Raw genomic sequence first — 13,786 nt, 5'->3', positions numbered from 1 at the left:
TTGTGAAGGGAAGGGAGCCATCTAGAGATGAGAGACAAAGTTTTCTCATGGATCAGAAACGGGCACTGAGGCAGAAAAGTGAGGAGAGATAAACACAGGGATAAATGGTTCCTTTTCAGCCTGGCAGAAGGAAGCCAGCTGAGCGTCATACTAGGCCAGAATGGCTTCATTATCTGAAAGAGAAGAGGAGTGCTAGGGAAAACTTGCAGTGCCCTGTGGGGAGAGGTGTGTTTTCAAGGGGAATAAAATATTCCATAATGAGAATTGAGAAGACAAAGGTAGTGAGAAGGCAAACCCAAGGTGCGGGTAGACTCAGAGAAAGAAGCCACCCAGTGATCCTGATGGGCAGTAGGTTCTGACGAGACAAAAGGAAATACTACTTTACACAGTGTGATTAAAATATGGAATTTGCTGCCACAGGATGCAGTGATGGCCACAACTTTAAAAGGGGATTGGACAGATTCATGGAGGACAGGTCTAGCCATGGTGACTGAGAGGAATTTCCACCTCCAGAGGGATTAAGCCTCTGAATCCCAGAGCCAGGAGGCAACATTAAGGAAAAATCTGTCCTGAAGTTGCCCCTCCAGAGGAACTGGTTGGTCACTGTGTGAGACTGGATGTTGGACTAGACGGACCACTGGTCTGATCCAGCAGGGCTCTAATTATGTTATGAGAACCCTGTAGCAAGATCTGTATTAGCTATCAGCCCTAAGAAAAAAGAGATATGGACATCCGTAAGGATATGCAAATGATCCTGGGGATCAGAAGGGAAGCAAATATTGTAAGACAAAGGAAGGCAGCCTGTATGCAAGTCAGAAGAGGAAAAGAAGGGTTTCTGGGATTCACCACTGGGTTCAGGGAAGGGACAATGATCTTGCGGCCAAATCTTTTGAGATTTGCATAAAAATGTCACACGGTCACCTCTCATTTCATTGCATTTTGTCCCCAATGTTGACATCCCCACCACTACCACCACCGTGTGTGCGCATCAGCCCACTGGACTAGACTCCTCTAGTCTCTGAAAGAGTGGGCTCCCGTTTTTGGCCACAGCAAATCTGCTCGTGTTTCAGGTGCCCTTAGTCTGGCCGCAGCGGTTTAACCCTTCTGAATCGTAGCCTTCTCCACACGACGAGGCTGTGCTGGCGGGGGCTGGAAAGGAAGGAATCGGAAACCCGGAGACGCCCTTCACTCCCCTGGAAAAAAAATCACACGCCTGGAAGGGGAAAGGACTTGTTGCGGGGGGTACGCGCGCGTGTTTTGCCCGCCAAAAGAGGCCAGAAGCCATTGTCCTCGTCTTTTGGGGGCGAGGCCTCCCCCATCCTTGAGGGCTCTCGCTGTTGACGCGTCCGCCCCCGCCGCTCCTGCTCCGGGGCTAAAATTGGCCCTCCAAGGGTTAACAAGCAATTTCTTCTCTTGACAGCTCTGAAAATGTTCGCTATCAAGCGGGAGAATGAGAGGGGAGAGCGCCGCGGAGATAAAACGCCAGCCGCGCTGGCACCGCCTGCTTAATCCCAGCATTTAATCTGCTGGGGCAGAGCTGGCTGCCTTATCGCGCCGTCCTTCTGCTGCCTCCATCTCATTACCGCTCCCAGGACCGTGCCGGCCGCGCGCGCGAGCAACTGGAGAAAACTCCACGCGGCTAAAGCCTGTCTGGGCAGCCGACGCCTGCCAGGCCCGAGCGGCGCCCTCGGCACGCTTATCGCGGGCCCAGGCGCCCGCCACGCACTCCCCACCCCGACCCTGCGGCGGAGAGGCAGGCCCGGCACACGGCCACGCGGCCCCGGCGCCACCAGAGCCCTTATTCTGGAAGAGAAAGGTGCAGGGGTTATGGCAAAGTGCAGAAACCCCGGGGGCACATGCTTTGCAAGGCAGGAGAGGAGGAGGAGGGCTGTACGGATTTATTTCTCCTTGGGAGACCGATGCTTTCGAGTCCATTCTTTGCACAACTCTAAGGACTAGAAACTTGTGTTTAAAAAAAACCAAACACATACACACAAACCCTGTCTTGAATTCTGATACTACTTTCAACTCAAGCATTGAACAATTATGAAATCCCGGCCGAGAAGCTGTGTGTGTGATTGCCCCAGCACCTTCCCCTTCAGCTGCAGTAGTCTCAGTAAGCAGCACAGCACCAGTTTGAGGGAATGTGGCTGTATGGACAGAGGCCTGGATCCATGGATGTGCCAGAATGATCAATTTCCCAGCCAGGATGGGAGTGGAGAAACACAGAGAGCACTTCTTCAATTCACATTTGACCTCCTTAAGAACAATTGTGTGGCTGGGGGAACAGACATCAGTGGCATGCAGCCCTTCAATGCTCACACCTCTTATTTTCCTCATCAGCAATATATTATCATCAAAGTGTATATGCACTCCTTTAAGGAAACAACAAATCTGCGGAAGTAACCCAAATGAAATACTTTGGCCACCTAATGAGAAGGAAGGACTCCCTGGAGAAGAGCCTAATGCTGGGAGCGATTGAGGGCAAAAGAAGAAGGGGACGACAGAGAATGAGGTGGTTGGATGGAGTCACTGAAGCATTAGGTGCAAACTTAAATGGACTCCGGGGAATGGTAGAGGACAGGAAGGCCTGGAGGATCATTGTCCATGGGGTCGCAATGGGTCGGACACGACTTCGCACATAACAACAACAACAACAAATCCAAATTCTGCCCCAAGAGGTGCGTGATTCTGTGACCAATGTAAATTAAACCAGTTTGCTGATGTTTCTTTTGGGAAATTAATGTGGCTTCTGTTAATGATGGAAAGAGGAAAGAAAGTCCCCCAAAACAACTTTTTGGTTTTGCTGCAACCAAGTAACAGCTTTGCTTCTGTACCCTTGGAAATCCTGCCCCACCCTCTCCTGTCTGATTCTGGATTCTGTCCCCAGTATAGAAGAAGAAGAGTTGGTTCTTATATGCCGCTTTTCCCTATCTGAAAGAGGCTCATAGCGGCTTACAGTCGCCTTCCCATTCCTCTTCCCATTCCTCTCCCCACAACAGACACCCTGTGGGGTGGGTGAGGCTGAGAGAGCGCTGATATCACTGCCTGGTCAGAACAGTTTTATCAGTGCCGTGGCGAGCCCAAGGTCACCCAGCTGGCTGCATGTTGGGGGAGTGCAGAATTGAACCCGGCATGCCAGATTAGAAGTCCACACTCCTAACCACTACACCAAACTGGCTCTCCAGTGGATGATTATGGAACCAGAGACTGCACACAAACCTATCACAAAACTCAAAAACAATTCACACAGGCACTCATAGCCTGTTCAATAGACTTTTTTGGAACAAAAGCCTGACTTGATCCCAGGATGGGTATATACTTTGCCTTGTGAGACATCATGATTCCTGTAATGAGTTCTGCCTCATGCATTGAGAGCCCAGTCCATTTGCCTGCTAGCACTTTGTCATCACAAAAAAGATTTGTTCCATTGTTTTACCCTTTGTTAGGGATTCAGCCACAGTGAGATCCCAAGTCAGTAACCTATAACAGCCTCATTCCTTATGCATTCGGAGCTAGGGCTCTCTGGGGACCTTCTGCGGAGGTGGGGCTTGCCTTGCCTTTTGTGTGTCTTTGTGGTTTTTCTAAACTATTTTTCAGCTTTCCCATCCCCCTGCTAATAGCCTGGCTGTATCACAGCAAACATTCAGGTTTAAGGGAGAAGGTAGACCCAGACAAAAAGCCTCCGCTCCTATCTCACTTCTGGGCGCCGGTAGAGAATCCATCTCCTCCCCAGCCAGGGTGTTATCTGCAAAATCCTTCACGGTGACATTGTGCAGATGCAAGACTTGTGTTCCTGGGTGCGTGAAGCAGGGCCTATCTCTCCAGGAGAGGATGTGCTTCTGCTGATAAGATTTATTGTCACACAAGCTCCTGGATGGTGGTGCCAGAATTTCCATGCTTGCCTAACCACAGAGGTAGTCCTTGAAGTCAGCTCAGCAGGCAACATCAGGGCTGTGGGTTTCCCACAGGGATGCGGTAGCACAACCAAGGTTCCCAGCCCTTGGAAATCAGAGTAGCCCAGTTGTGTAGAAGAGCCATGAAAATGCTTGAAGAAATATAGACATGTGAGGTAGCAACCCTTCCAGCACTGGATCCCACTTTTCAGCAGCATTCCTACACGTGTGGGAAACCAACACGTATACCTTTCAAAACATGTTAGTCTTCCATGTGGGGCCTTGAGACCTGTCAGAATGAAAGTGTCTTCAGGATACTGCCACAGTGTAATGGTAAAGCAGGTGCTTTGTGTGTGGAAGGTTCCAAATTTAATCCCTGACATCTCTAATTAAAAGGTCTCATGGAGCAAGTCTGAGACCCTGGACTACGCAAAGAAAGCCATATACAGCAGTGGTGTGAATACATATATGGCAATTTTATATTTTTTATTTTCAAGCCTCTTCTCAGCAGGTAAAAGTGGGCCAGAAGAGAAGCAAATTGCAGCCCCCTGTGTTGGGCCTTGGCAAGGCAGAAAGGAGGAAGTTCCATGCAAACTTCCCACAGAAAGATGGAATCTCTGTTCTGGAAAGTCAAACCATGCCAGAGTTCTTAAGGCCTTTAATTTTGTTTGAGTCCCTAGCTGCAGGACAATATTTTAAATAAATCCAAGCACCTACTCAGGTGGTGCAGTCACACATTTGAATTAAGGCTATGGTGTAGGGACAGGAGTGCAACTTGAAGAATATTAAGCATTGGTAAAGTCTTAATAACCTGAAAGTTAGCAGAGTGCCTTAGTATAGCAAGCGCAGCATGGGGAAGAGTTCATGCGGTCAGAAAACAACAAATTAAGACAGACACATTCACCAGCATGGTACTTAACTAGTATAAGAACTATTTATTAGACTAGAAAATAAGCCCGCTGTGGGAAAAATACAGCGGGCGCTATCTGGGGCATGCAGTGTGGTGGGGAGGCTTACCATGGCAAGGTGTGGTGGGCGCGTCCGGGTCGGGCGGCGGTGACGGTGGAGGCAGGGTTGCTGGCGGCAGCGGGTGGTGGCGTGGATTGCTGGCAGGTACGTGGGGTGGGGCCGAGGCAAGAAGTAACGGGCCGCCTGTGGTGGCGGCAACGGCAATGACGCTGCAGCCACTGGTGCTGGTGCGACTGGCTCCCAACGGGAAAGCGGGGGGGGGGGTTGCGCTGGGCGCGGCCGCCCCCGAGGTGTCCATGGTCATCGGGTGCAGTTGGCGGGCTGGAGGAGAGGGGCCGTGGCACGGTGGGCGATAGTGGTGCTCGTCAAGGGAGGAGCTGCCGCAGGCTGGGCAGCAGCCTCCGCAACATCGCGGCCTGGCCGCGCGCAGGTTGCTCGGAGCGCGCACAGGCGGGCGGCGGCGGCCTGGAAGTGAGCGTGCGGGTTGGGGCAGCGCTGGAACTCCTTAGCACTCGGCTGGGGTGCGGGGAAAGGCGTCGGGCCTCCCCAAGGAGAGGCGGCCGCCAGCGAAACCCATCTCAGTGGTGGGCAGGGTGATCTCTCCCGTCTTCGGCACCCTGCCCCTTGGTCAACGCAGCAGGTCCCTCTTGGGCAGCCGGGGGGAAGCGGCAACGTTGATCGGCGGAATGGAGGCGGCTGGCGGCGGCTTCTCCCGGCAGCTGGAGCAGCGCTGCCCCCGTGGCTGGGAGAAACCGGAGGAGGAGTACCCCATCCGGAGGACTCACCACGCCGGCTGCGAGTTAAGTCTGCGGCGTGAGTCTCCGGCTGGGGGAAGCAGCACGGCTCCCCATTGGCTGCTCGGGCCTAGATGGACACTCGGAGGGCCCAATCAGGAGCCGCTTTGCGGCTCCTGATTGGACCCTCCAAGTTTTCATCCCAGACAGGGCCCGCCCTAACTCCTCCCAGACAGCCCTTACTCTTTTATTTAATCCGCAGTGTGCCGCGGTTTAAAGATAACTTAATTCCACATACTTAGAGGTAAAGATAACGTTCCTATTCTAACCTAAATAGCTGGATGGACAGAGATGCTTGAGAGATGTTTCTATCATGTTGCAGGCTTGAGAAATGGTGAACAGAGAGAGAACGGGGGAACAGAAAATTACCCTCTAGGGCAGTGGTTCTCAATCACTTCTGGCTGGTGACCCCAGCAGCAGTGGCAGCGGGGTTGGTGCGCGCGTGCAGGGGCAGCGTGTGCACGCTCATGCACATGCAGGCGCACAGCACTTGACGGCATAGAGGCGACCATTGCCAGGGCTCATGTGTTGCCTGCCGCCGTTTGCTGTGGCTGCCTGTCGTTTGCGGCAGCTGCCACCCACTGCTTGCAGCTGCAGCTGCCGCTGCTGACCACTGTTTGCAGTGGTAGCCACCATGGCAGCAACAAACTTGGCGACCCCTCAGAAGGGACCAGGCGACCCCAAATGGTGTCCTGACCCACAGGTTCAGAACCACTGCTCTAGGGACAAGTCCGTGAGCTCGAAAGGGAGCAATCAGTGTCCCTATCTCACTAACTCTATGGTAAAGAGAGTTCCTGTTTTCAGTCTCACAAGTCAGAAGGCATCACACAGAGAGCTATTTCCAACACAACTTTCCCCACTAGTCCAATTCCCCGACAGAAACTGTACCCCAGGGCTGTAGTTAGCAGGAGGGGGGAATAGCTGGGGAGCACTAATTTCCGTCCACTAAATGGGATGGATAGGAAAGGTTAAACTCACCCCCATGCCCCAGCATGACAGCCTTGTTCCAATGGTCCCCCTCTCACTGCAGCTGCTTAAGAAAAATATTTTTAGAATCAAAATATCCAGTTTTCAGAACCAGTCCCTTTCTCTCATGCCATTTTTGTGACCTGAAAAAGTGTGTGGGGGGATGCTAGGAATGGGGAAAACAGATTTGTTTCAGGATGGGAAAATGGCACAAGGTGAGGCCAGTTTAGGTTTAAGATTATGCCCCTCCATCATGTTTTCAATCCCAGCTGGGGAAAAGTCACACCTGAGGGACTAAGTGGAGAACCCAGACAATAATCCCTGTAGGCTGTAAAGTGTAAAGCAGCCATGTGTCAGAAAGTATAAATATGGCCAGCATGTAAATATTGGAAATAAAGATGGAAATGTTTGCAAATAAATTAATCTTTCTTTTTGTGTGTGTGTTTATAGTTAGTGCTGCCTTTTATCATATCCTTCCTCTTTACTGTTTTGTCTCCAATCATGGTTCATTTGTGGCACACAAACAAAATCAGCCTGCTGTATTCCTGAATAATTAACATGAAATTAGCTACCACCTCTCGGTTCCACACAAATCACTACCACAGGTTAGAATACCCAGTTTACCTGGGAAGGGGAAGGGAAACCCACAATCCACAGGATAAATAATCCTCAGAGCATGATCTTGGACCTACATCATGGCTTGGTGTGTCTCATTTGTAGTCAGGCATAGGAAGACACATCCCCTTCTTCCCACATCTAAACTGGTACTGGGGGAGCAGGGAAGGAGGGTAGTGGACTCAGGAGCAGTATAAGAACTGGAGGGGGAAACATGCAAACATGGGGAGGAGAAAGAGGTTTAGAAGAGGGTGACGGGGTGCTTGGGGGGAGGATTGAGAGTTCTGTGCCTACGGCTTTACCAGAATCATTTCCTCTCCCTCCCTCCTTCTGTGTCTCTGTGATTTGATTCAGAGGTTTGTCGGTTCTGCCAAGGAGAATTTGACACCAACACATTAGCGATGAGAGAAAAACAAACAGGGCGAGACCTTCCCATTCCTCTGCCTCTCATTCTCCCACCCATCCCAGCAGAAGGGAAGGGTGGCAGCGGGAGGGAGGGCACAGCCTGGCAGCCTCATCAGGAGCGGCAAGTGAAGTAGGGTGAACTACAAGCCCAGCTTGTTAATAATGGAACCCTTTTAAGGAAGATTATGCCAACTCCACGGCTTTGATCTTTGATTGCCAATTTGCATCTTTAAAGAGTTGGGGCTGCTCCAGCCCTGGGCCTGGCCCTTTGTGGTTCTCTCTTGGCTGATGGGTTTGTTCTTGATGCCTAAGCAGGCAGCTAAAGCCTGATTATACCATTCCCTCCCCACCCTTTGGCGGTACTTAAATCAATGGAAGAGACATGATAGGACCTGGCATGCCAAGGCCACGGGTGCATCCCACCAAAGCACCTCCATTCTAGCTTAGGCAAGCCCTAAGGCAGGGGCACCACAAATAGCCCCAGCCCCAGCGGGTACATTCAGATGCTGCTTTTGGCACAGTGATGAGAATTACAGGGTGACTAAGAGAGCACTGAAATCTATGGGAAATTGCTGGTGCCACAGGCTGATCGTGACATGTGATCCCCGCCATTCAGTCTGCCTCTTGAACATTTTGCAGTGGTGATGAAATTAAAAAATGTTATATTAGTGGAAGCTTCAGTATTTTTGCTCAGCTTGTAACTCCCACTTCTCAGTGTGCTAAAAATGTTTTGCACATCAACAACAAGGGCATGAGGTGGGGGTGGCATGAGGGCAAGAAGTCCTGTGTGGAGCCTATGGGGAGTGATGCAGATGGACCCTATGTGGGCATAGGACCCTTCAGCCTACCCACCCCACTCCAAATTACAGAGTCCCTAGCCCTGAGTTAGCCATGTTATAAAGGGTGGGTGATTTTCCGCTCTAGTGGGCTGTGCTACATCCATATGCATGACCAGTGTGTGGCTCACCTCTGGTTGGACCAAGGCCTACCTTCGTCATTAGGTTCCTGCAAGGTTCTTGATGGCTTTTTCATACCAACACAATTGAGTTCTCTTGTGCGTTCAGCAAAGTCTTAACCTGAGCCTATTTGAAACTCTGATATAGAGGGACTTTTTTGTGTATTTATTCTGAAATGCTCTTGTGCCCATTTTTTAGGATAGGTAGGTGTGGGCAATGGCATAAAGGCAAAGGAGGGCAAAAGACACTTGAACCTCCACTCGCCCCACTCCATGCCTAGCAAAACATCAGCACCTTAACAACATGTGCACAAAAGCCAGAATTGGCTCAGCCAGAGACTACTGTCTGCTTCCTTTGCCTCTTTTCTACTTTTGTTATGGATGTCAAGGCACACACCTCCATTTCTTCTCCCTATTTCTTTTAGATGAGGCTCCTAGGGGGCTCTCAGTTGCCCTCTGTCCAGGAAATGGCCAGGTCTGCACTCCTCACAGCTTCAGCAAGGCTATAAATCTGATGGTTCAGTAGCAGAACAAAACAAAAAAGTGGAGGCTCAGGCCACACTGGCCCTCCCTGTCTCCACAGACCGGTCCACCCACCTCAGAGGCCTCTCTCAGCTGGGCTGATACAAAAGGGCTCCCTCCCAAAGACTGTTCCCTCCCTTGCCTTTTGAAAAAGCTGCCATGACTAACTAGCCCCTCTCCCAAGACCCACTGAATTCCCCATGCAGAGAAAAAGGGGGAGCCCCTACTGATCACATGACATTAAATTGTTCCATAAAGTAATAGATGGGTTGGGGGGTTAATGCACTCTGCCCAACCACAAATCTGCTTGTATATAGCAGAGGGAGCAAGGCAGGAAAGCTGAGGCATCCCACACAGCCTGAGATCAGCCATACAGAGATTCCCATCAGCAAACTCTGCTCTGAAATAATCTCCCTTGGCTAATATTTGCCAAGCGTCACAGATGGAGTGCCAAGAATGTATTTGACTGCCACCAGTAACGTAACCATTGACTGTGCAGAGGGCAAAGCAAAGGAAGGCCGGGAGCTCAGGCCAAGGACAGGGTCCGTGCACTAACCCCCTCCCTACAGCAGAAGGCACAGGCCTGGCACGGACACCCCTCCAGACTCCCCTTGCCCTACATGCTGGCTTCAGCATACAAGAAGATTGGGGACCTTGCTGCCCGCAGTGCAGAGGCACAAACCGGAAGCTGCACAGACGCCCACCTCTGGAAACAAAAGGCCACGGACAGCGTGCGTTGTGGGGCAGATTTTCAACTGTGGGATTTAGTGGGTCAGCATTTGCTGGTCAGATTCCTTTCAGTGAAGGCTGGCCACAGATTACTTGCTGGGAGCAAAAATGTTTTGGGCCTGGCTTGTTTGGCCACTGAAGTAAGCCCAAAATGGATTACAAGGGACTGCAGCTTCGTCTCTCTGCATTGTCTTCTTTATGAATGGGGAGTGCTAAACTCTAGGGCGTAGAAGGCATCACTCCCCACACTGCCTGAGGATGACCCTCCCCATTCCCGTAACTGCTCTCCTGCAGAGGCTGAGGCTCACTCTGGCAATGCCTCTTAACTAGGCTGCCAAACTCCAGGTGGGGTCTGGAGAGCTCCCAGAATGACAACCTATTGCTAGACTACAGGGCTCAGCTACCCCATGAGAAAATGGTGCCTTGTAGGGCAGACTCCACTGAACTCCCTCCCCTAACAGGCAAAATCCCTGCAGGAAAATGCCCCCCCCCCATATTAATAAAATGTTGTCAATAAAATGTACACTCCATTTTCCCTTTGGGAATATTTCAAAGTCATCCTCACTGACATCGCTTGAGACTCTGGGCATTTCCACACATTTAATAAAAATAACATCACACCTGTGGAATGGCAAAGCATGACAACATATTGCGTACCCACCCCCCGGCCCTCCTCACCTTTTTGATCTCATCTTTCTCTGCCTTCTTTTTGCGCATCTTACCCTCCTCACCTGCTGCTGGAAGAGGCAAAGAAAGCAATACGCCTTATACACATCATGCTTCCGCCTACCAATTCAGGCAACCAATCCCCTTCCTCCATATTCTGACACAGTTTAAAGGTCCCACGATGCCCACTGATTTTTTTTAAGCCTACTTTTCTGTTGTGATGTCTATGCGTAGAATCATAGACGCATAGTGCTTTTGAATGCCACCCCTTATGGGATCACGAGCAGGCTTGTGCACAAAGGACCTGATTCATCCACTTTAGCTTTGGCACCCATGGAAGTCAATGGCGATGGGAATGTCAGAGTTCCCACCTTTCCTGGGGCCTGGGGGGATGAGTGTTTGAGGTACAGCCTCCAAACTTTCACGGTAGCTGAAGGTGGGAAAAGTGGGAATATTGACATTTCCATTATAGTCTATGGTGCCATTGACTTCCATGGGCACCGAAGCGGCTGAGTCTTTTGATAAACGAATAAATAAATATCAGTCCTGATATTGCACGGGGGGGGGGGGCACAAAACTTTGGCACACTTTGTTGAATGAAATATTCTTTTATTTCTGGCATTGCCTTCATGCGTATCCGCCTATTCATTGCTCCAGGAAGTTTGCAATTTTTTTACAGTAATTCCCATCACCAGAAACAAGGGAGAGGGAGGTGGGAGAAAGAGTGTGATGCTGCAGACAACTTTAGCCCATTTGAGCCTCCATACCTTCCTTCTGCTGGTTGCTCTCCGGTCGTTAGCGCTTTTCAGGGTGGTGAATCCACTTTTGGGGATTCCCAGAGAAGTGCTTCAAGACGGAGGATGTAGCAAGCTGTCAGTAGGCCAGACACTGGATATGGGCGGTGTCATGTGGAGCGGCCAGAATATTCAGCTTGCATTTGACTGCCATGATGCTACATTTGAAGGGTGTGGAAATCCCCTCTGAGTTGGGCCCTGAGTACTGTCAGCAGAAGGAATGCATTTCCCTTCCCCAAGCAGTCTCTTCTGACCTCTAATTTCTTCTGGCTGGGGAATCTGCATAGACTAAGATCAACAGGAATTGTGGAGCTGCAGTGGGAAGGGGGGAAATTTTCCTCTCCTCACCATTGCCCCCACCCAATCTGCGGCTCTTATTACAGCCAGTTTCACAATCCCAACAAAACTATTTTCCAAGGGACAAATTGGACTGCAAAGACCCACATTCCTTCCACTCATAGTACTCGGGATTAATCTTGCAGCAAAATGAAACAACACTGAGCTGTGATTCATGAATGCTCACAATACAATAAATGTTGTTAGTCTTTAAGCTGCCACTGGACTTTTGTTTTATTTGCTAAGACAGGCTAAGACAGCTAGCCCTTTGCATCCATTTCATAAATTAATTTTTGGGTCAGAACAGTAATATATATTATTGTGGCAAACATGACTGCTGTGTGTACACTGTTGCTACAAGGGGGTTTCCTGCACCGACAGTATGGATTGTTGGAATATTTGGGCAATATTCCCTAAAGTTAACAGAGTTCACTAGGCTGAGAGCAGCTGCAAAAGCTGTCCATTTGGTCTGTATGCCTGCAACAGAGAAAACAGCAAAACCAGCAAAACCAGCTGAGGTTTTTTTAGTCTTTGCAAAGTATAATATAAGTAATGTATTAAGGAACTACATTTCTAGATAGTGCAGGAGAGAGAGAGAGAGAGAGAGAGAGAGAGAGAGAGAGAGAGAGAGAGAGAGAGAGAGAGATTTATAATCTATTTTGACTAGCTAGGATGGATGTAGGTGCAGGAGCCATGTGTGTGCATGCAAGAGAGGGATGTAAAAGGAACAGAAAGGAAAGACATTCACATCAAAGAGGACAGGAATAAAAGTAGGAGACGAGAATGTCATGTCTCTCACGGCCCCCTCTGAAGTCTGAAACTAAGAGACGTCATAGGGCCTTCTCTTACAACATGGATGCCGTAAGTGCGCAAATACAGGACTTGCACACTGATCTGGCCAGATTCCAGATACATGTATGCATATGCATGCCGTCCATATTGCCATGGTAAGCAGCAATGAATACACAGTAATGGCATTTGCTGCACTATGTATACAACTGTTCTAAGGCTTCTGACTCAGAATACCAGTTTTGTTGCTTGTTAATTCTATGACCAACACAAAAGTGTGCTTGCACTATCAATGGCAGTAAGGTGGAGGGTTTACTTTTTTTGCATTATTGTATTTGTGAAACAAGGAAGTTTGGATGCTGCCTCTTTTTTGGAGGGAGGATGTGCAAGAATGAACTTCAGGAGACCATCCTGAGTTGGCCTTGAGCCATGTCCCTCCCTTCCACTCCACCACGGTGGCATACACCCGGAGCACAGACACACGAGTAACCTGAGGAGCATGTATGTGTGTATACAGCAGGGCACTCCTTGGGAAGAAGCAGCTGGGCCCGTTATCAGGGCAGAGTTAATTAAGGCCATGTCAAGCGATAAGAGAACAGGATGTCGGAGCAGGAGCCAGGCAAGCGGTGAGAGGGGGCGGGGGAGGGGCAGGGAAGGCAGTGATGCCGAAATGAACTCTCCCAGGGAAAGATCCTTGCATGGCTCAGCACGGAGAGATACGATCAGCGCCAGCAGTGTCGGGGTGATGGAGGGTCTCCCAGGCAGGAGAGCGAGTGCATGGCCTTGCTGCTGCCAGAGACAGAGTGGAGCAAGATGTACATCACTGAAGGGGCCACAGCTAGCATAGGAAGCCATCAGACTATAATGTGGAGAAGGAAGGGTCCAGACTGAGGGTGAGTTATTCCCCCCCTTAGAAAACAGAAATGCAGTTTCATGTGCAATTTCACATTTCGTTAAAAGTGAGTCTTTATCATGTGAAGCTGAAGGGACCCCACCCTGAAGTGCAGGGTCACTGTCACACTGTGCCAGCATAGACACCTTCTCCTGCCAGAGGTTGTGCTTATCTGGCCCTTCCAGTCCCATAGCAAGGAACTCTACAAGTGTTACTTAATTCAGAGCATTGTGCCCCCCTCCCCACCCCAGTTTTAACAGTGCTTAGGTACAAATATATACGCTAAAATATTCAGACATATGAACAAATGCCCAAACCCCTCTGCAATGATTGTCCAAAATGTGTAGTTCATGAGAGGTCAGCCTCAGCTTCATCTACCTGCCAATCAAACTCCTCCTGTTCATTATACTCATATTTAATTACTCTGCCACTGAAAACGTAGTGGAGTTGTCTGGTGG

The 13,786-nt window shown here is 50.0% G+C and overlaps 1 protein-coding gene across 5 annotated transcripts in view; it reads right to left on the bottom strand.

Moving 5' to 3' along the window:
- Nucleotides 1-13,786, bottom strand: part of ASIC4 (acid sensing ion channel subunit family member 4) — a 248,046-nt gene that overhangs the window by 58,974 nt on the left and 175,286 nt on the right. The window lies entirely within an intron of this gene.

The sequence above is a fragment of the Paroedura picta genome, chromosome 2 (genome assembly GCF_049243985.1).
Source record: "Paroedura picta isolate Pp20150507F chromosome 2, Ppicta_v3.0, whole genome shotgun sequence".
NCBI classification, from domain to species: domain Eukaryota; kingdom Metazoa; phylum Chordata; class Lepidosauria; order Squamata; family Gekkonidae; genus Paroedura; species Paroedura picta.
The sequence above is the reverse complement of the archived record's forward strand: the minus strand, read 5'-3'. Positions and strand labels throughout refer to the sequence as shown.